This window comes from Lynx canadensis, chromosome B3, assembly GCF_007474595.2.
Source record: "Lynx canadensis isolate LIC74 chromosome B3, mLynCan4.pri.v2, whole genome shotgun sequence".
Classification (NCBI taxonomy): domain Eukaryota; kingdom Metazoa; phylum Chordata; class Mammalia; order Carnivora; family Felidae; genus Lynx; species Lynx canadensis.
Genome location: NC_044308.2, coordinates 143,157,359 through 143,185,352, shown reverse-complemented (window position 1 = coordinate 143,185,352; position 27,994 = coordinate 143,157,359). Strand labels below are relative to the sequence as shown.

The 27,994-nt window shown below is 44.3% G+C and overlaps 1 long non-coding RNA gene across 1 annotated transcript; it reads left to right on the top strand.

Moving 5' to 3' along the window:
• Window positions 1–72: 72 nt before the first annotated feature.
• LOC116738109 lies at window positions 73–27,994 on the top strand. Its single transcript, XR_004343720.1, has 2 exons — window positions 73–169; window positions 25,042–27,994. It is a non-coding gene; the product is annotated as an uncharacterized LOC116738109 (long non-coding RNA).

Genomic DNA, 27,994 nt, shown 5'->3' with positions numbered 1-27,994 from the left:
CGTGCTCACCTGGCGCGCTTGGCGCGCCAGGGCGTCCGGAGGCCCCTCCCCCGGGCGAGGCCCCCGGCCAGTTCCGCTGTCGCGCAGGTGAGGGAGGCTAGGACTGGAGGTCGTGCTAGCCGTGCCGCCGCCTCCGCCTCCCCCTCCGCCTCCCCCCGGGGCTGAGCCGGTAAGCCGATGCCGCGGCGGGGCTGCGGCCGGGAGCGCCGATGTGAACTGGGGCGACCTCCTCAGCCGCCTCCGGCCATGCCCTGAGGGGACCCGGGGGAGCGGAGGGAGGGAGCCGCCGCGGCCGCCGCCCCAGGCGGGCTCCGCACGAGGGGTGCCGGGAGCAAGGCGCGGGAGCCCCGACTCTCTGGCCGGGGGGGGGGGGGGTGCGGGGACGCTCCGAGGCTGGGGGGCCCCTTCCCCCAGGGCCTGCCCTCGGCCCCCCGCACGGCCCCCGGGACGCCCCTGTGCACCTCCCGGAGTCCGTTTCCGAGAAGGTACCGCGGTGGCTCGGTTTCCCGCTTCCCCACCTTCCTTTAGGCGGGCAGAGGGAGAGCGCCCTGGGCGGGCGTAGGCGCCGCGGGTGTATTTGCAAGGCCGGTATCTGGGTACCTGCCTGTGGAGAGCACTGGCTAATTGTAAGGAGAAGAGGTTGTGTAGACACTTCTGTTTCTGGAGTTTGTCTTCAGCGGGTGTTTAGAGAACAGGGGGAGGGGAGGGCCGGGCCGGGCAGGGGCTTTCCGAGCCAGGGACCGAATCGAAGCCGGAGTCACTTGACTTGCTCGGTAGCTTTTAAGAAAGTTAGAGACCATTGATTAAAAAGGAAAACAAAAAAGGCTCAAGTGGGATCCGCGAGATTGTGACCTCGGCGTGGTTGTGGGCACACACCGTGCGAGGCCCGGATGTGGGAGGGCAGGCACACGTGGGGAGCCTTCCACGGTCGCTGCCGTATACCTGCGTTTCTTGGCATGTTGCGCTGGAATATGAAAGTTTCTAAAGCGACAGAAACTTCCCGGGAGAATTCCGGGGGGTCGGAAGCCAACATTTGGTACACCAAGAATGAAGTGTTTCTTTAAATTCAAATCAGAGCTGGAGGGTCGCAAAATTAGTGCATGAAGGGACGTTCTGCAGTAAAAGAGCCTAAATCGCAAGCATCTGTTACAACGCAAGGCGATGGCAGTGGAAACTGCCATGATGTAATAATGCATTTGACACTAACATCCTGTGTCCTTCGTACGTGTTGGCAAAAAAAACACAAAAAAAAAACAAAAAAAAAAAAACAAAAAAAAACACTGGAGCAAAATCCTGCTTGTTTAATAAGAGACCCCTAAAATAGCTGAAAGTTTGGGTTGTAATTGTTTTGATATCTGCCTTTCTCTGAAAGGCAAATAAATGTCAAGAGTCTTTTAAAATACCAGGATAAGCACTGTGGTCACCGTGGATTTATCCCAATTTCCTATAACTGTGATTTTGTATTAAAAATGTGTATTTATGATGATCACCTTGAGGGATGGGGACATCCTGAATCCTCTAAAAATAATTCAGCTGTGTTCCCCTAGTTTTTGAGGGGGAATAAGACATGATACTTTTTAGAGGGGAAAAAAGAAACTCGGCAAGCAAAAATTAAGACCAGAAAAATCTCATTAGCCTTCAATTAACCACAGTTAACACTCAGTTAATCATAATACCTGTATGCCTCAGGTATTCGATTAAGGTTTTATTTGATAAAGTTTTATGTGACATTTTATTGTCACAGTAATAATAAGCTGTCCCCCTTTGTCCCATTCAGAGCCTTTGGATAATCTCTATTCTTAGCATTTTTTTTCCTCTTGTAGTTTCCCCCACACACGCTGAAGGATTCAATAAATAACACCCAGATTTATATAAGTGGGCCTGACCTAAATAAAGTTCATTTCTCATTTTCACTTTCAAGCCAGGCATTTCTGAATGGGTTGGTGCCTCAGATTCCTCCGTCCCGAAACTTTGTCGGTTCCCTTTGCATTTCCTCAAACTGGAATTATTATATAACGGCTTCATGAATGATTTCCCAGTTTTACATTTTTTCTCAACTTTTCTCCATTTATAAACAGCTACCAAATTTTCCTGAAACAATGCTTTAGATGTTATGTTCTCGTGTCAGCGACTTGCACCAACCATATTAAGCCATACACCACGCAACTCACAGCCTATTTTTAGTATTACATTAATTCCCCCACTGCAGCCAAACTTCTGCCTTCACCCATAGCTCTTTCTCTTGCTTAGAAAGCCCTTCCTTTCTTCTTCATACTCTGTTCTTCAAGAACTAGTTAAGTCTCATCGTCAAGCCTTTCCAAGCCTAAAAGCCACAGGGGCACCTGGGTGGCTCAGTCGGTTGGTCGTCCAACTTCAGCTCAGGTCATGATCTCACGGTTTGTGAGTTCAAGCCCACGTCAGGCTTTGTGCTGACAGCACGGAGTCTGCTTGGGATTCTCCCTCTCTCTCTCTGCCCCTTCTCTGAGCGTGTGCATGCTCGCTCTCACTGTCTCTTAAAAAAAAAAAAAAAATCCATTTGCTTAGACCAAGGGAAGCAAGACTGGAAGGGGGAGGTCACTTTGGAGTCTAATTGTAGTAATCCAGGCCAAGGACAGTGGCAGCTTGGACTAGGGATGATAGCAGTTGAGATTCAGAGAGATTAGAGGATCCTAGATAGATTCTGAAGGTAAAGCCAGTAGGATTTCCCAACAGAGCAGATGGGATCTGTGGAAGAAATGGAAGGAGTCCAGAATGACTCCAAGGTAAACATAAGCAACCGGAGAGTGGAAATGCCGTGAACTGAAATGAGAAGACTGTAGAGGAGCAGGTTTCTAGCAGAAGCTCGGGAGTTCAATTTTGGACGTGTCGGGTATGTCTGCTAAGCATTTGAGGGAAGTGTCTAGGAGGCAATTGAATAATCAAGTGTGGAGACAAGTCTGAGCTGCTGGCGTGCATTTGGCAGTCATTAGCTGAAAGGTGGTATTTAAAGCCTGGGTCCCATCACCAAGACAGTGAGTGTGAACATTGGGACAGGCCTGGAGGTACGGTGGGTGTGGAGGAAGAGGAGGAATATTTGTGGATGTCTTAAAGCATGGCTTTTGTGTGTGTGCGCAGGTGCATGCAACTTAATACAGACAGAATATTCACTTCAGGTCCAATATGTCATTGTTTTTCAGATTCAGAGATTTAATCCATGAAAATTCTGAAAAGCATGTTTGTTTTTTAAACTTTGAGGAGAATGAGAAGGGGCGCCTGGGTGGCTCAGTCAGTTAAGTGTCCGACTTCAGGTCACGATCTCGCTGTTCATGGGTTCGAGCCCTGCTTTGAGCTCTGTGCTGACAGCTCGGAGCCTGGAGCCTGTTTCAGATTCTGTGTCTCCCCCTCTCTCTGCCCCTCCCCCACTTATGCTCTCTGTCTCAAAAATAAATAAACATTTTATAAAATTAAACTTTGGGGCGCCTGGGTGGCGCAGTCGGTTAAGCGTCCGACTTCAGCCAGGTCACGATCTCGCGGTCTGTGAGTTCGAGCCCCGCGTCGGGCTCTGGGCTGATGGCTCAGAGCCTGGAGCCTGTTTCCGATTCTGTGTCTCCCTCTCTCTCTGCCCCTCCCCCGTTCATGCTCTGTCTCTCTCTGTCCCAAAAATAAATAAATGTTGAAAAAAAAAATTTAAAAAAAAAAATTAAAAAAAAAATTAAACTTTGAGGAGAATGAGTGGTTGCCACAGTGACTCTTTAAAAAGAAATAAGCATGGGGGGCGCCTGGGTGGCGCAGTCGGTTAAGCGTCCGACTTCAGCCAGGTCACGATCTCGCAGTCCGTGAGTTCGAGCCCCGCGTCGGGCTCTGGGCTGATGATGGCCCAGAGCCTGGAGCCTGCTTTGCCCCTCTCTCTTTGCCCCTCCCCCGTTCATGCTCTGTCTCTCTCTGTCCCAAAAATAAATAAACGTTGAAAAAAAAAAATTAAAAAAAAAATAAAATAAAAAGAAATAAGCATGCACAGGTGTCTTTAGGAACCACATTTAACCCTTTACTGACTCATGTAAAGTAACCAATCTCCAATGTATCTTACTGGTTGAACTTACTGTCTTACTACATTATGACTCGGTATTTTCTTGTAAGACCATTATGGGACTTGAAAACAAATTTGGAAAACATCACTTAACATAGTATCCTTCACATACCAGCTTACTTTCTAAAGCCTCAGATTTGCAGAATGGTAAAACTGACACAGTCAGGATTACTAAATTATGATATGATTTGATATAAATTGATCTTGCACAAAGCATCTTATTCTTTATTCAGTAATCATCATGAAGTAATACAGTACTTAATATTTCACACATATCTTGAAATAAAAGTGCTTTTCAAAGATCTTTTAAAGTCTTCAAATCCCATTTTGTGGGAGTCTGGGCATTATGCTAAGTACTTATTATACATGCTGTCATTTTCATGCATAACCTTATAAAGTAGGTACTATTTATCCTCTTCTTACAAGTATGAAAAGTGAGAGAGTAATGAAATGACTCGTCCAAGTTACTACCGTAGAGCTAGGTAGCTAGCAGAAATAAAATTTGAATTCAGGTCTCATAAGAGAAACATCTTGGAAAAAAATAACAACATACTAGTTTCTAAACTGTACTAAAAGGGGAAGAATAGCAATTCAAGTGGAGCAAACATGTATTTTTTTTCTTTTAACTCAAAACTAGAAAAACTAGGGGCACCTGGCTGGCTCAGTCAGTTAAGTGTCTGACTTCGGTTCAGGTCATGATCTCACAGTTCATGAGTTTGAGCCCCACATCCAGCTCTGTGCTGACAGCTCAGAGTCTGGAGTCTGCTTCGGATTCTCTGTCTCCCTTTCTCTCTGCCCCCTTCTCCACTTCTGCTCTGCCTCTCTCTCTCAAAAATAAATATTTAAAAAAAATTTTTTTTAAAGAAAAAACCCACAGACTGGGAGAAAATATTTGCAAATCATGTATCTGATAAGGTATTTGTATACATAGATTTCCTACAATTGAGAGAGCAAATAATCTAATTTTAAAATGGACAAAGGACCTGAATATTTCTCCAAAGATATACAAATGGCCAGTAAGCCATTCGTAAACATGAAAAGATACTCAACATCACTCAACAGAAATGCAAATAGAAACCACAGTCTGATCCCACTTTGCATCCACTGTGATAGTTAAAAAGACACATAATAAAAAGCGGTAAATATGTGGAGAAATTCAAAGCCTCATGTACTGCTGGTAGGAATGTAAAAACAGTGCAGGCACCTTAGAAAATAGTCTGGCATTCCTCAAAAGTTTGCCATATGACCCAGCAATCCCACTCTTAGGTGTATACTCGAGAAGTGAAAACATGTCCACACAAAAACTTGTACATGAGTATTTGTTGAAGCATTAGCCATAATAGCCAAAAAGCAAATGTCCACTAGCTGATGACGGTATAAACAAAATGTGGTATATCTACGCAACGAAGCATTCAGCCATAAGAAGGAATAAAATACTGATGCATGCTGTAACATGGACAAACCTTGAAAAAGCGTGCCGAGCGAAAGAAGGCAGACATAGCCATGATTCCATTTATATGAAATGTCTATAGAGACAGAAAATGGGTTAGTGGTTGCCTAGAGGAGGGGAGGGTGAGGGAGAAAGAGTGACTGGTAATGGGTATGGGGTTTCTTTTTGGGGTGATGAAAATGTTCTACTTTTTTTTTAGTGTTTGTTTTTTGAGAGAGAGCAGGGAAGGGGCAGAGAGAGAGGGAGACACAGAATCCGAAGCAGACTGCAGGCTACGAGCTGTCCACACAGATAGTGCAGGGCTTGAACCCACAAACCACGAGATCATGATCTGAGCCGAAGTCAGATGCTTAACCGACTGAGCCACCCAGGCTCCCCAGTGTGTCAATACTGTCTGAGGTGATAGCGGCACAATCCTGAATATACTAAAAACCACTGATTTATACACTTTATAAACGGGTGAATTGTATGTGCTGTTAAACTAAAACCAGAACAGACTATACAGTGCCCACTTTATTTCTCAAACTGCTACATCACTAGAAACAAATACTTCTAGATTGTTTGAACATCTAATAAACAGAGCTATTAGGGTTCTGAATACCCAGAAAGTTTGAGAAGCTCTGCCATAAGGCATGAACCTCCCTCAGTTTCCAAGTTCAACCTGCATTTTTATCTCTATCTGAATCTATTCTTGCTCTTCTCTTCAAGGATCAAAGGAAGAAGTATCTCTTTCCAAAACGAATTTCTCCACATGTTCTTGTACTCAGTCCCTCTTATCTCCTCCGGATGCCACCCTCCAGCAGTGTCTTACCCTGTCTCCCGGACAAGCTCTCCCACTGCACTGCTCCACTGTCTCCTTCCGTGCAGCGGAAACTGTTAAGCTGAGCAAAAACAGTAGCAGCGAAGAGGGCCTGGGGGTCTGTTCTGCCTGAGAGTTTGGCAGGGGTGTTTCTCCGATTGGAAACATCTCTATCGCCCGTCTCCAGCCCCGGCCTTAAAAGATCCACGGCTGTCTCCCATCCCCTCATAAACACGGCTCCACGTGTGCTGTTGTAATTGTCTTAGACCCTGGGAATAAGACTCAAAATGGGTTCCATCCCGTAGGAATAAAAGAAATTCTATAGCGTAGTGATAAAAGAAGAAATCTAGGAAGAAAACGAAAGCATCGTTTGTCAGGAGGCTGTGACATTCTGTTACTCCCAGGCATAGAACCAGTGGGATTATTACTTAGAGTATTCTTAGCACTGCACCCAAATTAGGACATCGCTTTTTGTAGCTAGAACTTGTGGAGCTTTGTTTTTCATTGTGAAGCTTTTCCAGTTAGAGGTTCAGTTACAGACTTTCCAAGCAGCCCAGTAAACATTGTGGATTTTATCTCTTTAGAGATTAGACAAGGACATTCAAGTTTAATGACCTCATTTATAGTTTCTGACTTTTTCTGAGAACCTTAAGCAAGAAAGAGAGAAAAGGAGGTTTGGGGCAAAAAAAGAAGTTGGTATACTCTATGTAAAGAGAAAAAATTAACATGCCGCTTATACATGATTAAGATGTACTTCTCAGTCACCCCCCTGGAGACCTCTTGTCGACATTTTGGGACTGTTGAGACGGACCCAGTAAAGCTGAGTGATTCTAGTCACAGGTTTCAGTGACGTAGCAGTTGGGGGCCTGTGACAGAAAGGAAGATGCGTTTGTTAACAATTCAGATTCCATTTTAGTAGTTACTGTTTGGGAAAGTAGAAATACAGTTTACGATACTGAAAAGATCTAGTCTAGGATGGGGTAGGGAGTGTTCTCTGAAAGACTATCTTCAAAGAAGAATGTTTCTGTTATGAACCCAGTTAGACAGAGTTTACTAACAGGAGGACCCAGTCTTCACTCTTTAGAACTGGAAGAATCCCCTATTGTATCATGAGGCACATCGTAAATGCTCAACATGTACTGAGTTGAAGTTCTAGCTTTCTCCCCTTCCTCCTTGCTGATACCTTTGTGGGGTTTTTTCTTTCTCTTCCTGGTGTTTCTGTTTCTGCATGTTCCCTTACCGAGGTGCGGTACTTGTAGTTCCTCATACCTGTCACGCCTGCGCTCCTGTGCCTTTGCACAGTCTAGAGTCCCTTTCACCTGTGTTCATCAGAAGGGCCAGACTGCTGCCTCGTCCTTTAAGCCTTACCCAGCAGATTGCCTCTGCCTGGTTATCCCTCAGGTTCCAGCTGGAAGGCTGCTTTCTCAGAAGGGCTTTGGCTGACACCCCAGCTCTGGGTTATGTCACCTTGTATCTTCTCAGCTTTGTTATCTCCTTTGCGAGACTTGTGTATTTAAGTAACATCCACCTCTGCTGGTGGACTTTAAGCTCTCTGAGAACAGGGATCCCTTCTTTTCATTCAGCATTTTGTTTCTAGGTTGGGTACTGGCATTCAAGAGGTATTCTACATAGTTGCCAAGTGAATGACTCACCTTTGAGAAACATTCTCTAACTTTTAGCACTCACGTTAATACTTAACTTTATTATGACATTTGTTACATGGCTGTCTCATCTCACTAGATTGTTAGCTACACATGATTGCAGTACACATACTTGAAAACATGCCCGTTCGTGCTTTTTCTCATACCTTACCCCTGAGGTGAAACTTTGCTTTAGGGTCACGTCACTTGTACTTTCAGATAGTTCTGCTTCTAGTTTCTGTTGGTGGTGGGGCAGGGGGTAGTTCAGCCCCTTGCTTACTTTATGTATTTCGCTTTCAAGTAAATACCTATTTAGCATGCGCATTTTTCAGTCACCGCCTTAGCCCTAGCTCAGTTTACTTTCTTCTTCTGCAAAGCCCCTCTTCCCCCCCAAACCAAAACATATTCTTGGAGAATAATCTTTAAGAGTCACGTTTCAATTTAGTAGGATAGAATATTGAATTTGCTGGAGAATTTTGCATAAGAATTATCAACTGAATATTGCAGCTCTAGATCTGCTTGTTGGGGTAAGAAAAGATCATGAAAGGTAATTGGTGCTCAGGACTGTTTAGTGGATAGAATATGAACCCAAAAAGCATTGGACTTAAAGTCAAAAGACATGACATGAGTTCTCCTCATGATTCCATTATTATTGTGCTGAATGTGCTAGCCAGTGCACTAGGGAAAAGTTCAAAATGAAATTACCATAATTTATCTAGGACTATATATTGGAAAACCTAAGAGAAGCAACTGAAAATCTCTTATTAAACAATAAGTGTAACGGGGTAGCAGGTTATAAAATTAATATGCAAACTTTGTCATGTGAAAATAGTAACAAATTTAGATATAACAAAAGTTCTATTTAAACTCATCATTGTTAAATATGACAAAACTCCTATCACTCACAATGACACTATAAAATACAGGACTAACCTTACAGTTGCTCGTACCCATCATACAGACAACTGGGGGTCTTTAGTCTCATTGACAGCAGTGTGGACGGTGCCCCCTGGGGTTGGGTTGCACAGTGTCTCTGAATATACTTAGAAAGTTTTCAGAAGCTACTTGAAAAAATCCTATAAAACCTGTAAAGAAACTAAAATAATTCAATGAAACACCTTGTTTTTGAGTGAGAAGACACAACACTGTAAAAATGCCAGCTCTTTCTGAATTAATGTACAAATTGAATGCAGTCCAAATCTAAACAGAATTTCCTTTAGAACCAGTCAAAACTGTTCTAAATTTCATTTGGCAGAATAAGATATTGAGAATCATTGGAAATTCAGGGGAAAAAAAAGTAATATTGGGGGAGGACTTGCCTCCCAAATATTAAAATGTATTATAAAGCCTCCTTAGCGAAAACATCAATGCAGTGTAATGGAGAACAGAATTAGACCCCGATAAGAATGGGCATATGGTAAAGATGGCAGGGTTAGTTTAATAAAAGGTATTGGAACAGCCAACTAGCCGTTTATAATAAAATAAATAGAGGTTCCTACTTCTCTCCTTATTCCAAAATAAGCTCCAGATGGATCAAAGATTTAAATATAAAAAAATTAACCATAAGAATCTAAAAAGAAGCTACTTGAGTAAGTATATTTGTGATCTTGAAATAGGGAAGGCTTTTCTAGACATAGCCCCAAACAAATAAGCCGAAGGATATTTTTATTCTGTAATTTGCATGGTACAAAATACCATTCAAAAAGACAACAAACTTGGAAAAAAGATTTGTAACACATATGGCAAGTGCACAAAATCCCTAAACTTGAAAATACTTCTTTAAATCAGTTAGAAAGGAAACCTAACCCAGTGGAAAAAAATAGACAAAGGGCCTAGCAAGCAGCTCACAAAAGTTGCATTTTTCAGGCTTTTTATTTCTGACTTCTGAGTTTCCTGTCCTGCCTAGAAAGAACTTCCCCACTCCAGGATGCTTAACTTTTCTTACGAAAGATACACAAATTAAAACTTTTTACTATCACATTGGAAAATATCAATTATCAGTATAAAATTGATAGTATTGCCACAGTTTTTGGTGTTTCTAAAAGTATTAAGAAGGATTGACAGGAATGTAAATTGATATTTGGAGGGCAGTTTATGAATGACTGTCAAAATATGTATTGTAGTTCCATTGACTTAACGACTCCAATTCTTAGGAATTTATCCTCACAAATGTACAAAGTTTATGTACACAAGGATTTGCACGAAGCATTGTTCCGTTTAATAGTGAAAAATTGGAAATTGCCTAAATACTCATCAATAAAGAATTAGATAAATTATGGAAATTCTGTACATTGCAGTTGTTAAAAAAAAATGCATAAGGCCATACATACTGACATGGAAAGAGTACGTGGGAGTTCATTTGTGAGAAATTAACACTTACATATACAGTGGTACCCATGGTTCTGCCTCCAGAGTTTCAGTTACCCATGGTTAACTGGGGTTCCACGGCACGTGAGCCTCCTCCTGACTGTTGTCGGAAGGTCAGTAGTGGCCTCATGCTACATCACAATGCCTACGTTACTAACCTCACTTCATCTCATCACATGGGGATTTTATCTCCTCACATCTCACCCAAAAGAGGAAGGATGAGTGCAATACATAAGGTATTTTGAGAGAGACCAGTTTCACATGTTTTATTACAGTAGTATTTCATTATAGTGCTCTGTTTTGTCATTGTTAATCTCTCACTGTGCCTGATTTGTAATAATTAAGCCTTATCATAGGTATGTATGTATAGGAAAAAAACAGTATATGTAGGGTTCAGTACTCTCTGTGGTTTCAGGCATGCACTGAGGGTCTTAGAATGTATCTCCCGTGGATAAAGGGGGACTCCTGTACCTATAGGGTTTTGTTAAGCCCAGAGTTTGAGAACTGACTATATGACTCACTTTTTAATTTTGGAGAGTAACTTCCCAGAATGTATTGTGCTGGAAATTATGGTGTTCTATACATGACATGTAAAGGCTCAAAAGACAAAGTGTATATAAAATCTCTTTTTAAACAGCAATACACCATATACACCATATATATACCATATATATGGTAATCAAAAGTTGCTAAATTTGGAGGACCTCCATGATTATCCACATTCTTTTTTTTTTTTTAATTTTTTTTTTCAACGTTTATTTATTTTTGGGACAGAGAGAGACAGAGCATGAACGGGGGAGGGGCAGAGAGAGAGGGAGACACAGAATCGGAAACAGGCTCCAGGCTCTGAGCCATCAGCCCAGAGCCCAACGCGGGGCTCGAACTCACGGACCGCGAGATCGTGACCTGGCTGAAGTCGGACGCTTAACCGACTGCGCCACCCAGGCGCCCCTATCCACATTCTAACAAAGCTAATAGACCTATAAATTTTTCCAAATGTACTTAATGTAATACTATTTTTTTTGGTCTTCATAAACAATTCTTTAAGTTTTTAGGGGATAACAGACCCACTACAAAAACCCATGAAAGCTTTGAACCCCATTCCTCAACCCGAATGCATATACCTGCCATATTTTATATATGAACTTTTAGGGTTTGATAAGACACTTCATCAAAACAATCCATGGACTTCTACTATAAACTTCAGTCTTCACAGTGAATAAAGAGGAAAACAGTTCAATGCTGCGATTGGCTTGTGACCACACCCCCCCCCCAACACACACACAAGGATATGTTAATGTTCTAACCCCTGGTTCTGTTAAATATGATCTTATTTAGAAATACCATCATTGCAAATGTATTTAAATTAAGATGATGTTTTTAAGGTAGGCCCTGAATCCATTATGACTGATATCCTAATAAGAAGGAAAAAAGAGAGGCACCTGGGTGGCTCAGTCAGTTAAGCGTCCAACTTTGGCTCAGGTCATGATCTCACAGCTCGTGAGTTCAAGCCCCACATCAGGCTTTATGCTGACAGCTTGCTTAGAGCCTGGAGCCTGCTTCGGATTCTGTGTCTCCTTCTCTCTGCCCCTCCCCCATTCACACTCTGTCTCTCTCGTTCTCAAAAATAAATTAAAATGTTTAAAAAAAAAAAAAGGAGGAGGAGGAAAAAGATAGGGGTACCTGGGTGGCTCAGTCAGTTAAGCATCCAACTCTTGGTTTTGGCTTAGGTCATGATCCCACAGTTTGGTGAGTTCAAGCCCCACATCGGGCTCTGCACTGATAGCACGGAGCCTCCTTGGGATCCTCTGTCCCCATCTCTCTCTGCCCCTCCCCCACTCATTCTCTCCATCTCTCTCTCTCTCTCTCTCTCAAAAATAAACATTAAAAAAGTGAATTTTAGGGGCGCCTGGGTGGCGCAGTCGGTTAAGCGTCCGACTTCAGCCAGGTCACGATCTCGCGGTCCGTGAGTTCGAGCCCCGCGTCGGGCTCTGGGCTGATGACTCAGAGCCTGGAGCCTGTTTCGGATTCTGTGTCTCCCTCTCTCTCTGCCCCTCCTCCGTTCACGCTCTGTCTCTCTCTGTCCCAAAAATAAATAAACGTTGAAGGAAAAAAAAAAATTAAAAAAAAAAAGTGAATTTTAGATATGCAAAATATGCCAATTGGGGAAAAAAGGTAAAATTATTACTTGCAAATGATATTGTTTGCATAGAAAATGGAATAGAATGAATGGAGAAACTTCAAACAATAAGAGAATTTGCATATATTTTATATGTACAAGCTACAACTAGTTGGTATATGGAAGGCTCCATTTACAATAGCCATGAATAAGATAAAACATCAAGGAATATATTCAGTAAGAACCGTAAGATCATGATAGTAAAAACTTTAAAATACTACACAAGGACTCAGAAGAACAACTAAACAAGTGGAACAGCACACCGTGTTCTCGAATAGAAAGACTCAACATCACGAATGTATTCTTCCTAAATTAACCTATAAATTTAATGTGACTCCATTAAATTCCAAACCATGTTTGGAAAATAGGCAAGATGGTATCAGAGTTCAAGTGGAAAAAATAAAAAACAAAGAGCTCTGAAAATTCTAAAAAGAATAAATGGGGAATCCACTCTATTAAGTATTAAAAGGTAAGAAAATACAATAAGTAGTGTAGTGCAGGCACGTGAATAGGTCAACAGAACAAGAATTTCAGAAATAAACCTAAATATACAAGAATTTTGTACATAAGTTGTTTCTTTTCCTAAAGTATTTATTTTAAGAGAATGAGACTCCTAACAGGCTCCACACTGTTAGCACGGAGCCCAAAGTAGGGCTCGAATTCATTGAGATCATGACCTGAGCCAAAGTCAAGAGTCAGACGCTCAACCGACTGAGCTACCCAAGGGCCCCTGTAATTATTTTGATGTTATTTAAAATGTGTAAGTAAAAGATGAATGTTTAATAAATAGGATTAGGACAACTGGGTAGCCATCTGAGGGAAAAAATCCAAATGAATGAAAAATTAAAATACAAAAAAAGAAAATAGGACCAATAAGGGGAGACTTCTTTTTTTAAGTTTTTTTTAACGTTTTGTTTATTTTTGAGAGAAAGAGTGAGTGAACGAGCAAGCAGGTGGGGGGCAGAGACAGAGGGAGACACAAGAATCCAAAGCAGGCTCCAGGCTCTGAGCTGTCAGCACGGAGCCCAACGCGGGGCTTGGACTCACATACTGTGAGGTCATGACCTGAGCCGAAGTCAGACACTTAACTGACTGAGCCACCCAGGTGCCCTGGGAGACATTTTTAATAATCTTGGAATGTAGAAAGTCTATCTCAATAAGACGCAGGGTGCAGAAGCCATAGAATAAGTTTGACCATGCTGAAGAATATTTTCCTTCCTCAATACTTGCAGATGCTACAGTCCCTGCTACCACGATGGCATTTTGGTCCCCCTCAAGGACCTTCCAGGGACCTTTCCCTCTAAAACAAAACAATAACACGGGGCGCCTGGGTGGCTCAGTCGGTTAAGCAGCCGACTTCAGCTCAGGTCACGATCTCGCGATCTCGTGAGTTCGAGCCCCGCGTCGGGCTCTGGGCTAATGGCTCAGGGCCTGGAGCCTGCTTCCGATTCTGTGTGTCCCTCTCTCTCTGCCCCTCCCCCGTTCATGCTCTGTCTCTCTCTGTCTCAAAAATAAATAAAACGTTAAAAAAAATTAGTTAAAACAAAGTAAACAAAGGAATGTGTGTTTCAGCACAGGCCATTTTCTTCTACTTCTCCCCGTGTTTCTAATACCCCCAAACTCAGCCATGATGAAGCTCAGGCGAGGCCCAAAGCCTTGCTAGCGGGGCAGTTCGGGAAGGGCAGGCACAGTGGAGGCTGGGGCTGCCTCCCTGGCTCTCCCCTGTCAGGGAAAGCAGGAGGCTGTAGGCAGCCGGTGGACGGAGGGGGCCCTGGCCCTGCTCCCATAGCAGCATCACCCAAGCCACACACTGGAAGCTCTCTGCTCCCTGCTCGGCAGCCCATCTCGCACCTTTATGTAAATTCTCTGACTCACCTTTGCATGGAAAATAAAAGGGCTTTGTTTAAAAAAAAAAAAAAAAAAAGTTTTCCTTTCCAATAAACCACTAAGCAAATTCAACAAACAAGAAACTGGGAAAAAGTGAAGAGCTCCTACAAATCAGTTAATGCAATGGGCAAAGGTTATGTGAGCAAATACTTAAGAGGGAAAAAAATGGAAACATGTCTCTCAACCATGAAAAGATGCTCAATCTCACACTTCAGAAAAATGTAAATTAAGATAACAGATAAAATATCTCCCACCTTTTTTCAAAGTCAAGAGGTTTGGTGACTACCAGGTATGAGGAAACATACTCTCATATATTGCTGGTGGTGGTATATATGATACAAGCTCAATAAAGAATAATTTGCCAGCGATTAAAACAAATCTAAAATGTATGCACTCTTGGGGCTTCTGGCTGGCTCAGTCCATTAAGCGTGTGATTTCAGCTTGGGTCATGATCTCGTGGTTCGTGAGTTCGAGCTCTCTGTCAGCCCACTTTGGATCCTCTGTTCCCCTCTCTCTTTGCCCCTACTCTGCTCACGCTCTCTTGCTGTCTCTCAAAAATAAATGGACATTAAGAAAAGAAAATGTATGTACTCTTGAATCCAGCAATTCCACTTCTTGGAGTTTATCCTCAGAAATCTAGATTTCTCATCCTAGCAGATACCTAACCCTTTATTTTCTGGAAAAGGCAAAACAAAAGAGTTTCTGTACAGGGGATACTAGGCTAAATTAAGGTCACAAGTAGTATCTTGAAAATGGGGATTAAGAGAGAGCATGCGATTACTGAATGCTGGGGTCCTCATCCTGTTTTCCTCACTAAGCCGGCACTGAAAACTAAATCTTACTCTCCATGCAGAAATTTTAAAAGATTCTTTTCTGGAGAGTCTGACAATTCCCAAGATACCGGCATAAGAGTTTGCCCAACAAATGGCCCATACAAAATACCCTACAGCGACCTCAAAGTCCTAAAAACCATATGCTCAGATCTTCCAAAAATGTTTTTTAGTCCCAGGCTCTTAATCATAAGCAGGCAACCAATGATTATCCAGACATCAGAGAAAAGCTTCTAAACATGAGTTTTAGAGATCAAAACAAATGAACGGGGAGCAGGAGGTTGGGGGGGGGAGCCGTGTTGGAAAAAACAGGCAAGAAGATGAAAATTTTAAAACATGCTGACATTCTCAGATAAGTACGTATTACATCTATGAAACAAACAGGACATTTTTATAAGAAACTTTAGAAAATAAAAAAAACTTCGGGGCACCTGGGTGGCTCAGTATTCTAAGTGCCCGACTTCCGCTCAGGTCATGATCTTGGGGTCCGTGAGTCTGAGCCCCATGTTGAGCTCTGCTGACAGCTCAGAGCCTGAAGCCATTTCGGATTCTGTGTCTGCCCCTGCCCCACCACGTGCTCTGTGTCTCTCTCCTTCAAAAGTAAACACTAAAAAAAAATTTTTTTAAGAAAATAAAACCTCTTAGATATTAAAAATGTAGATAGCAGAAAGAAAAACACTAGAAGGGTTGAAAAGGAAAATTGAGAAAGTCTCCCAGGAAAAGCAACCAGATAAATCCTAGGAGAAGGAGATAGAAAGAGTGCCACCCTGAGAGGTCCAGCATCCAGACACCGGAGGAGGAAATCATCTACAGAATGTTCAAGAAAAATGTCCGGAACAGAAGGACACGGATTTACAGGGCAAATGAGCCCACCGAGTACCCAGCAAAGTGGATGAAAATAAGTGCATACGAGGCACAACGTTGTGAACTCTTTGAACACTTGGAATAAAGAGAAGATCCCACGAGCTGGCAGAGAGAGAAAACCTCACAAAGGATCAGAAATCAGAATGGCTTCAGACTTCTCAGCAACTACACCAAAAGCCAGAACTCCACCTAGAATATAAGCCCTTTGACTCTGTCTCTCTGTATCCTAGTCTCTGTTGTTCACAGATGTATCCCAAGTGCTTAGAGCACTGCCAGGCATGCGTTAGGTTCTCAATAAAAATTTGTTGAATGAAAGAGAACAGTGGAGAGATAATTCCAAAATTCTGAGGGAAAGTCTCTTCCAGCCTATAACTAAAGCCATCAATCAAGTGGATTGTTCATGACCTTGGACATGTAAGGTCTCCAAACAGTTTACCCTCCATGTACCCTTTCCCAGGAAGGCATGAGAGGATATGCTCCACCAAAACAAGAAAGGCAAGCAGTACAGAAACAAGAGGGAAAGACATAGGGGACCCCTAGGAAGATGGTGATAATAGCTGTGCATCAGCTGTAATGGGCAGCCAGTTCAGATTGGAGCAGGTGCCAGTGCCCACTGCCATTGTCGTACCATTTTGTCTAGGGACAGAGTGCCCTGGTTGTCCTGGCCCAGATCCTCATCTGTACTCGGTTTGCCTGGACCCTCTACTAATGAATTTCCTGCCCTCCCTTCCATTCCCTGCCACCAGCATTAACTAAGAGCCTTCATTTCACACCATAGAAATAATTCTACTCTGACCTACTCCTGAGCAGGAGTAGCAGAATGAACTAAGGAGCGGAAAGTACAGCAGATCCCACTCCTCTTGCTACTATCCCTAAGAGACACAGTCCAGTCAAACGCTCCAACTGTTGTGACCTCTGTGTTTCCCAGGTTTCATAACCTTGCTGCAGACGTTCCCCAAGACCACCCCCAGGTTCAGTGATTTGCTAGGAGGACTCACAGAACTCAGCACATAGTCGTACTCAAGGTTTTGCTTTATTACAGTGAGTGGACACAAAATCAGTGAAGGAAAAGGCCATGGGCAAAGTCTAGAGGAAATCAGGTATGAGCCCGGAGTCTTACAAGTGGAGTCACCCAGGACATGCTTAATTCCTCCCGCAACAAATTTGTGATAATCCATTAGAGACTTAGCACCAAGGGTTTTTATTGGAGGCCAGTCATACAGGCATATACCAAACTTCCACAGTCCCAGAAGGAAATCAGGTGTTCAACATAAAAACTATATTTGCACAGTTTTTGCACAAAGGGCTACTCTTCCCACTTAGAGAATGATGGGAACACTTCTAAGATCCAAGTTCCCAGATACCAGCCATGGGCCAACCTTGCAAGCAAATAGACCTTTCTAAGGAGTGCGGTCTTGGGCCTGCTGTGTGAACTCTTCTGCACCATTGCGCCCTGATCCTACCCAGAAGGGGTCCTGTAAGCAGTTAGGGAAGCAGAAGCCAGATTATGATGTAGCCCTCTAGTTATATTTTCCTGGAGGCCTTCATTTGGATAGTGGTAATGTTGCCTTTCCCTTAACACAAGTAGATATGTGCTTGCCATTTAGTTTTTTGTTTTGTTTGCTGAAAGATCCTGTTAAGGTACACACAAAGGTGGTAAAACTACAAAGGAAATCAAAGGAACGAGTGATGGGTTTTGTCTACCGAAAGCCATTCTCCCCATCTCCCCTGGTTACAGAGTTGTAATTGAGCAGCATGTGGATGGCTGTATGACAAAAGTCTTGTTTATGAGCCTAAGTAGAAGTGATGTGCTCCTTCTGGGGGTGGGTCTAAAACTCTAGGGTGCCTTTCCCATAATTTTTCTTTCCCTTTACTGCTGGCTGCCACCCAGAAGTGCCAATGACACAGCGTCAGCCACACAGACAGTATGACCGCTCAGAGCAGGAGCTGCCCCACCAACCTGGCCTGTTCCCATCAGTCTAAATGTGAAAAAGAAACACTTCATTTTCTAATGCAATATCTTTGAATATCTTTGCTACAGCACTTTATCTCCACCCTACCCCCCATCTAATACAAAATGGTAACACAAAAGACAAGATGGTAGCTACCTTAGGGAGAGCTAAGACCTAGACTTTAGGGATCTCCCAAGACCTAGTAATGTTTTGGGGTTTTTTAATTTATTTTGAGAGAGAAAGGGCACACGCAGGGGGCGGAGAGAGAATCCCAAGCAGGCTCTGCACTGTCAGTGCAGAGCCAGATGTGAGGTCTGAACTCACGAACCGTGAGATCGTGACCTGAGCTGAAGTCAAGAGTGGGAAGCTCAACTGGCCGGCCCACCCAGACACCTCTAGGAATGCTGTTTCTCAGCCTGAGTGATGGGACACTAGTATTGGCTTTATTCTTCTTTTTAATCATACGTATGTATTTTATATACACTTTTGTATGTTTATATGTATGTATGAATCATTCCACAATTTAAATTTTTTTTTTCAACGTTTATTTATTTTTGGGACAGAGAGAGACAGAGCATGAACGGGCGAGGGGCAGAGAGAGAGGGAGACACAGAATCGGAAACAGGCTCCAGGCTCCGAGCCATCAGCCCAGAGCCCGACGCGGGGCTCGAACTCACGGACCGCGAGATCGTGACCTGGCTGAAGTCGGACGCTTAACCGACTGCGCCACCCAGGCGCCCCTGAATCATTCCACAATTTAAAAAGAAAGTTAAAAATACAATAATGATGAAAGGCACCTGGCTGGATCAGTTGGTAGAGCATATGACTGTTGATATTGAGGTCATGAGTTCAAGCCCCACACTGGGTATAGGATTTACATTTAAAAAAAAAAAAAGTAGGGGCGCCTGGGTGGCTCAGCCGGTTAAGCATCCGACTTTGGCTCAGGTCATGATCTCGTGGTTTGTGGGTTCGAGCCCCGCGTCAGGCTCTGTGCTGACCGCTCAGAGCCTGGAGTCTGTTTCAGATTCTGTGTCTCCCTCTCTCTCTGACCCTCCCCTGTTCATGCTCTGTCTCTCTCTGTCTCAAAAATAAATAAACATTTTAAATAAATAAATAAAGATAAAAAGTAAAAAAGAAATCCATTTGTGTAATAAAATTTAAATGAAATGCCCATTGTCCTACTAAAGTCAGGACAAGACCAAAATTTCCGTCTCTACCACCATTTAATATTGTACTGAAAGTATTAACCAAAGCAATCAGACAAGAGGAAGAAATCAGATGTATAAAAATTGGGAAAAAAGTAAAACTTTTGCTATTTGTTGATGATATGATCAAGTACTTAGAAAATCCAACAGCATCAACCAAAAAGACTGCTATTAAGGAGTGACAAGGTATACAGTTATCTGCAGAAATCTTTATGCACACAAATACATAAACAGTACTTCAGCAACCATGCTCGTACATGTCCTCGTATGGACCCCTGTGAGCATTTGCCTTTATACGTGCTCAGGAGCAAGATTGCTAGGTCAGAAGGTTCACAGAGTCTTCATTTGATTGAAACTGCCAGATGGCTCCCCAGAACAGCTGCACCAGCTGACACAACCGCCGGCATCCCTGCCCATATTTGCCATGTGCCCCAGAGAATGTACTTCTGCAAAACCACGAGCTAAAGCAAGAGAGAAGAAGACATGGGATCTAGGAAGTAAGGATTCTAACAGAAGAGCAGCAAAAGGAATCGCCAGGATGTGCAACAGGCCTAGGTTGGAGCAGAAGGATGGAAGGCTGTGAAAAGGAGGGGTCTAGGAAATTAATAGGTGATCCGTTGCATTTAAGTGTTCTGAAAATGTTACATTGATAGGTATTTGAAGGATCTGTTGGAGACTTTAGGAAAAATGTTTATATGAAACAAAACGATGCAAACATAAACGCAAGGCAGTTACTGACGGAATAACTGGAAGTTATCCAAAAAGGGAGGCATGTAATGGTTGGGGTTGTAAATGGTAAAAGAGCTAAATCTGCATCCACCATAACAGGAAGTCAGTAGCATCTCTTGGTAATTTAAAAGTACCTGGGGGCACCTGGGTGGCTCAGTCGGTTAAGCATCGGACTCTTGGTTTCAGCTCAGATCATAATATCATGAGATCGAGCCCCACATCATCAGCGTGGAGCCTGCTTGGGATTTTCTCTCTCCCTCTCTCTCTGTCCCTCCCCCTGCTTACACTCTCTCAAAATAAACATTAAAAAAAAATAATTTTAGGGGCGCCTGGGTGGCTCAGTCAGTTAAGCATCCGACTTTGGCTTAGGTCATGATATCGCCGTCTGTGAGTTCGAGCCCCACGTCGGGCTCTGTGCTGACAGCTCAGAGCCTGGAGCCTGTTTCAGATTCTGTGTCTCCCTCTCTCTCTGACGCTCCCCACATTCATGCTGTGTGTCTCTCTGTCTCAAAAATAAATAAATGTTAAAAAAAATCTTTAATAAAAATAAAATTAATTAATTAAAAAATAATTTTAGATCATAATAAGAACTATGAAGGTAATAACAAATTCTGAACATTCTGCTATATTCTAATAATCCTATAAGTTTGGAAAACAGATTCAAGACAGGTGTTTATGATCCATGTAGTAGATCAGATTCAAGAACACTAGAACATGATTGATTAGATGTCTACACTGTCCACATGGACATAGATCAAGGCTATCGTTAGAAAAATGTCCATCAGTATCCTGAAGCTTACCAAGTTATATCCATTAAGTTAAATAAGTACAGCGTTCTGTGTGTCAAACATCCCTCAATAAAGTAGTTTAAATGTATATATCCTGAAACAGCTATTTAATAGCAATGCAGATTCACAGTATATATTCTACCAAAAATGTTAAAACAGATTCCATTGAACTAGGAAGCATGTTCAATCTTTATATGACATTGGTAATAGAGGAGCATTAGATTTTGCCTTTGTACATCCAGAAAATATTTTAATCTGAATAATCTTTAGGAGTCCCCCAGGAATCTTATAATTATCCAGTTATCTCTATAGCTCTATGTGCCTTAAACCCAGAAAAAACCCTGCAAGTAAGCATTAATAGTATTCCAGAATGGATGCATAACTGGGAAGTAGGAGCTAAGTATGGTTATGTTGAATCTTTTTTTTTTTAATTTTTAATTTTAAGTAGGCTCCACACCCAATGTGGGACTTGAACTCATGACCCTGAGATGAAGAGTTACATCCTCTATCGACTGAGCCAACCAGGTGCCCCTGGTTATGTTGAGTCTTATACCAACTTGATGAACCATTACTGGGAGTAGGTGAATTATCAGTCCCCATAATAGTCCCCAATCCCTTTGCCATGGCCTCCAGGTCGTCAGGTCTTTCTCTACCCCTTCATTTCACACTTGGCCATGTGACTTGCTTTAGTCAATGTGAGTAAACATGATAGGAGCAGGGGCTTGAAATGTGCTTGTGAATGGGCATTTGGGCTTGCTCTCTTACACTCCAATAATCTGCCGTGATTGGCAGAGGCAGAGCTTCCCTCTGACTTCAGCCCAGGTCCTAGAATGTGACTCATGGAACAGAGCTGTTCATAGACTGCAGCCTGAGGCCAAGCCACCCCAGCTAACTCTCATATGCATGCGCAAGAAATAAATGTTTATTGTATACTTCTGAGCTTCTGTAGTTTGTTACTCAGCATTATCGTACCAGTAGCTGACTAATACATATTCCAAATTAATCTTTCCTATGATCTTACTGATACATGGCACAGAGCTGAAAAAGGAGGTTGTATTTTGGTCTCTAATAGTGTCACAGGTTGGGTTCTCCAGGAAGCAGATGCTGAGATGGAGTTAGGACCACAAAAGCTTTATTGAAGAATAACACATGTGAAGCTGAGTGCCATCAGATGGCAGTGCAGACCTGGTAGAGTCCCAGCCAGCCCAGTAGGGAGCTCTAGAGCAGATTCCTTGATGGAGGGGTCCTGTGTCCGGTGGAAATGGCTAGACTCTTGTACTGCTGTCTGGCTGAGTCACTGACTAGGGACTGCCCATAAAGAGAGTGCCCTTAGCTACCACGTCTGGCCAATCATTGGCTGGGAGATGCCCCAGAAATCGTATGACCTCTGTTTAAAAGCTGAGATGGAGCTTGTCAGCTTAACCCCACTCCGTGCATCTGGGCAGCTGGTCCTTTCTAGAAGGGGATCTGAGCAGGCCATCTCCATGTTGCCACAAACAGCTTTAAGGTAGTACATGTATAAAAAGATAAGGAAAGGCATAGGAAGCTAGTGAGCTGTTTGACAGCCTAGAAGTGTTTATGTCACCTATGATCCGGTCGTCCTACCAATTCCTTCAGACGGAAAACAGTACAGGACTCTTGGTGCTCTCTCCAAGTCCTTCTGCCCCAGTCCTTTGCATCTCCGTAAATGGCAGCACCAGCACTCCCATAGCTGCTCAAGTGAAAATCCTAGCTGTAAGGGCTCGGTCGGTTAAGCGTCTGACTCTTCATTTTGGCTCAAGTCACCATCTCACAGTCTGTGAGATCGAGCCCCACATCCGGCTCTGTGCTAATAGCCTGCTTGGGATTCATATTCTCTCTCTCTCTCTCTCTCTCTCTCTCAATCTCTCTCTCTCTCTCAATCTCTCTGCCCCTACCCCATGCCCTCTCTCGCTCGCTCTCTCTTTCTAAAAAACAAAAAACCTAGGTGTAAAGAAGAGCTTTTGGAAACAAAAAAGTATAATTGCTAACTTTAAAAATATGATCCTTATTGTAAAAGGCCATAGTGAAAGATTATGGTGAAGTTACCACACTCACCAGAAGGCTGCTGCTGGCTTTCATGTACATTTTGTTGAATGTACCAACTTGTTCTTTATGTCTTCTTCTGCCTTTTTGTTTCCTGTATGGCAGTGTCCTAATTCTCATAATCTTTATCTCTATGATTTTAAGTTTCATCATGCACTTTCCTTGGCTGTCATAACTTTTTCCTTATCTTCGCGATTTTGACCGTAAGAATTTTTTGTGTCCACTGTGATACAGTGATCATTGTACTTTATATTTATAATTATATTGTAATGTTCTTAACTTTCTGTTCATCTTTTTTTCACTTCATGCATTTTGCTTCCCATAGCTTACCTTCTTATCATATTTGAATTTTGGTGTGATAAATAATTTGAAAAGAATAGAGGCGTCTGGATGGCTCAGTCAAGTGTCTGACTCTTGATTTCAGCTCAGGTGATGAATTCAAGCCCCATATCAGACTCTGTGCTGACAGTGCGGGGCCTGCTTGGAATTCTCTCTCTCTCAAAATGAGTAAGCTTAAAAAAATTATTTGGAGGGGCGCCTGGGTGGCTCAGTCGGTTGAGCGTCCAACTTCAGCTCAGGTCATGACCTCACAGTCCGTGAGTTCGAGCCCCGCGTCAGGCTCTGTGCTGACGGCTCGGAGCCTGGAGCCTGGTTCAGATTCTGTGTCTCCCTCTCTCTGCCCCTCCCCTGCTCATGCTCTGTCTCTCCCTGTCTCAAAAATAAATAAATAATTAAAAAATAATTTGGAAAGAATATACAAAATTGATCTGAAACTAAGACGTACAAATAACGATTCAAATGTGTTTCAACCACGGTGTTATATTGCACCACAGTATTGTTATCAAACTGTTCTTGTAATTCATACTTTGACATACTAATGAAAATGTGTGGGAGGTTTGTCACAGAGCACTTGTTTCTGAGGTTGTTTTGCTGCCTCTGGGACAGTTTAGCAAGCCAGAATCCATCAGACTAAGGTGCATCGGGCACCCAGGCTTGCATTCCAATAGACTGGGATGTATAGAACGCAAGACTTGGCAACGGATGTACTTGGCTACCTGCAGTATTGCTGCCGGTCTGTGCAGAGGACACAGGAATTGTGATCAAATCTATTTTATGTAATTCCAAGCAGAAAAAAATTGTGTGATGTGTTTATAGTTACATTCACAGTGTTACTGAGTATATTCCTAACAAAAGGGATTTTTTAAAAAATTATTTTAGAGAGAGAGGGCGAGTGGGAGCAGGGGAGGGGAAGAGAGAGTGGGAGAGAGAGGGTGAGTGGGAGCGGAGTGGGGGGGCAGAGAGAGAGGGAGAGAGGGAATCCCAAGCAGACTCCACGCTCAGCTTAGAGCCCAACGTGGGGCTCAATCCCACACCCCCTGGGATCATGACTTGAGCTGAAATCAAGAGTTGGACGCCGAACTGACTGAGCCCCCCAGGCCCCCCGAAAGAAGAGATCTTCCGTTCTGATTAGGCATTGGTAGAAACTGAATCCTCCACTTACATTCTCACACCATGGCAACTGGGAGAATTTTCCACCAGCTACCTCCTGGCTTCATGCATTTCAAACCTGCTCCCCCCCACATCTCACACATGTCTGTCACCAGGCGCACTAGGACAGGTTCACTTCTTGAAACCTCTGCCCCCACCCTTGACCACCCAGAGAAGCCACCGAGTCTTGTCAGCAGCTGCCCACCACACCTAAACTAAGTGTAGCCATCTGATAGGAGTGGAAATGGAGCAGAAAGAGACGGGGGTGTTGGCCATTTGCAGTGAAATAGCTTAATGCTTCAAAATTTACAAAACCAGGAGCATATTGCTAGAACCTTCCAAGGGGCCCGGGCCAGTGAGGGACCCTCTGTGGCAGTCCTTCCCTTCTTAGTACCCCCCCCCCCGACCCAGGGCCGTGACACCAGCTGCTCTCCAGAACGCACCAGCCCCCTGTTCTGCTCCCGATCGAACTCACTCCCACATCTGGCTCCCAGGACTTCCCTCTGGACCACCTTCCCTGCTTTCCACTCTGTCGTGCCCTCTTTCCCGCAAGTACTTCTACGTCCTTCCCCAGACAGCCCTCGTGCCCGTCCGTCACCCCTATCGGGCCTCCAGGATCCAAGCTCGCAACACAGCGGTGGTGGCGAACCCACTGATCATTTTTGTTACCATTGCATTATTTTGAGTCAGATCTGCCTCTTTTTAACGTGTCACCGTGTTCTCCCTGTTTCAGATGAGAACCCTTCAGTCTGTGCCCACCTGTCTCATCAGCCCCCCTGGGCCCAGCCTCCCAGATTCATCTACAGCCGCCTCTGTCGGTGCCGCTGCAAGTGCCGGTGTGCGAGGACACGCGTCGGCACCAGAACAGAAGTTCTGTCCATCACGGTGCACACTGAGGTCAGCCGACCGCCCTGCTGGCCAGCTTCACCAGCGAGGAAGCACCATGTCCTGGGGCGAGGGGTCGGGTGGCAGTCCGTGAATTGACAGCCCACAGGTCATACTTCAAGGGGGACACTGTCTCTGACGAGATGACTCGGGGTCTTAGGAGGTTTGTAAACAGTCTCCTGTCCCTGCCTGAGTTCAGAACTACTTGAGAGACGTAGGAGCTGGACAGGTGGAGATAAAGCTATCAGCTTTCATACTGAAAAGCTGATTAGAAAGGAGGGCTGTGCATCTGTGGCCAAAGGGACTGTGAGTTCATCTCACCCGCCCTGAAGCAGGCCCCTCCTGAGGGCAGGATGCTGGCTCTGCAGGTGGGCAAGCAGAAGAGGAGTGATTCCATCCGCCTCCCAGACACCACCAGTCATTTCCTCTGGGAAAGGAGGAAAGGGAGCGAGGTGGGCTAAGAGACTAGAAGTGGACACAAGCCCGCAACCTGGATTCCATGCCTTTAAAGGGTCTGTGAAGTCCCTGAGATTGAATGGTGTGTGTGTGTGTGTGTGTGGTATTTCTCTTTAAAAAAAATTTTTTTTAATGTTTATTTATTTTAGAGAGATTGAGACAGAGTGTGAGCAGGAGAGGGCCAGAGAGAGGGAGACACAGAATCGGAAGCAGGCTCCAGGCTCCGAGCCGTCAGCACAGAGCCCAATGCGGGGCTCGAACCCACGAACCGCGAGATCATGACCCGAGCCGCAGTCGGACACTTAACCGACTGAGCCACCCAGGTGCCCCATATGTGGTATTTTTCTAGAAAGCCTGCAGTAGATGTTGTAGGTCCTTGACCAGATAGATCCCTGTGACCCACCCCCAAGGGCTGCCATGAGCGTTCCTGTCTCCCCACTCCTTCGCTGAATCCTCCTTGCCCTAAAGGGAGTTCCTGGCCTGAGAGACGACACCTGCCCCCCACCAGGGGAAATTGACGGACTTGGAGGTACAGAGGCCACCTCTTGCCTCCAGATGGCAACAGCTCTAGTGCAGTTCACGCTGCAGGGCATCTCGGAGGTCAGGAGGAAGCTATTCTCCAGCTGAGGCCACCTCTTGCTGAGCTTTTGTCCCCTGCCAAGCCTGCTTTCCTCACGCCCCTTCCTGGGGCGCTCCCTCCATACATTACTTGTACAAGAGCCCTTGTCTCAGCCTCGGCTTCCAGGAACTTGACATGATTCAGAGTTCATGAGCTCTCATCAGATCCTGAAGGTGGTTTATGATCCTGCAGTGGGTCGAATGGTGGCCCCGTGACATCTGTGTCACCTTATTTGGGAAAAGGGTCTTTGCAGATGTAATTAAGGATCTTGAGATGAGATCATCCCGGATTAGCCAGGTGGACCCTAAATCCAATGACAAGTGTCCTTAAAGAGACAGGCAGAGGAGAGAGACACACAGGCGGAGGCTACACACAGATGGAGGGAGGCCATAGCAAGAGACCGTAGCAGTGTAGCCACAAAGCTGAGGAAAACCTGGAGCAGGAGCAGCTGGAAGAGGCCAGAAAGGATCCTCCCTTAGCCTGAGTCTGGCCTCCAGCACCGTGAGAGAATGCATGTCTTGTTTCAAGCCCCCCAATTTGTGATAATTCGTTTCAGCAGCCACAGGAAATCAATGCTTCCGAAAGGTTAAGAATTCCATATAGTTGTGGAAATGCCAGAAGTCCTTCCACGTGGAAAAACGACAGTGTGGCGTGGGGTGCTGGTTGTTACCCTGCCCCCCACCCGCATCGGTCGCTTCCAGGGTCCCCATCCCCAGGCCCTCTTGAAGGACCGAGCTTGTGGGGAGCCTGAACGTTGCTGAAATGAAGGGGAGGGTATCTGCCTTCTCGCATCACCCCCTAGGCCGTGGATCTGCCCCTTTGTTCTTCTTGCTCTAAGAGTGACTGTAAAGGCCTTTTTTTTTGTTTCCCTTGGGATTTCCAGCAAACCAGAGCATAGTCTTCCTGACAGTGTTTTTCAGGATCGTGTCATCTTCCAGGATTCATCTCTGATTATGCTTCCTTTCCTCTATATTTTGTTCATCCTCTCAAAAAAATTAGCTCAACAGGGAGCTCATGCCGGCACACTGGACTCCTCTATTACTTCTCTCTTTTTATCTCCATCATGATTATTCATGATTGTATAATCAGGATTTCTTTTTAAAGAAGCTCCTCACTTGATATTAGCTGACAGAACAAAAGGTTCTTGATTAAATGGTGGCTCTTTTCTGCCCACTGAAAGTCAAAAGCTAATGAAATACTTTGATCAAAATGAATTTTGATATCCATTCTATGAGAATAGCAAAAAAACTTCCAGAAGCAATTGAATGGCTGCATGGACCGGTGCTTTCAGAGGTCAAGAACCATCGTTCCGGAGGTCTGTTTCTAAACAAGGAACTGGAGAAGGTGAATCTCACGCCCGTGCGGTGGGGTGTAAATGACTCATGCCAGGCGCCTGGTTCACGGGCGTCTCCCCTTCTCCACCTGGACCCTTGCACCAGCTTTCTAATCGTCTCCCTGCGCCCAGGTTTGCAGTCCTCAAATCCCAGGTCCACCATCCTGCAAGATATACTACAACACTGATACCCATATCCCCTTCCCTGCCCCCCCACTGTCTCCTGTAGGACAGAGGCCACACTCCCCAAGGGCAGGCCCAGGCCTTCCAGACGGACCCTGCCTCCTGCATAGGCCGCCTTCCCGCACAGCGTGCTGCCCCCGCCCCACGCTCCTCACCTTTATACCTCTGCACGCGTAGGGCCCCCGTCTGCATGCCCTGCCTCTGCCCTGA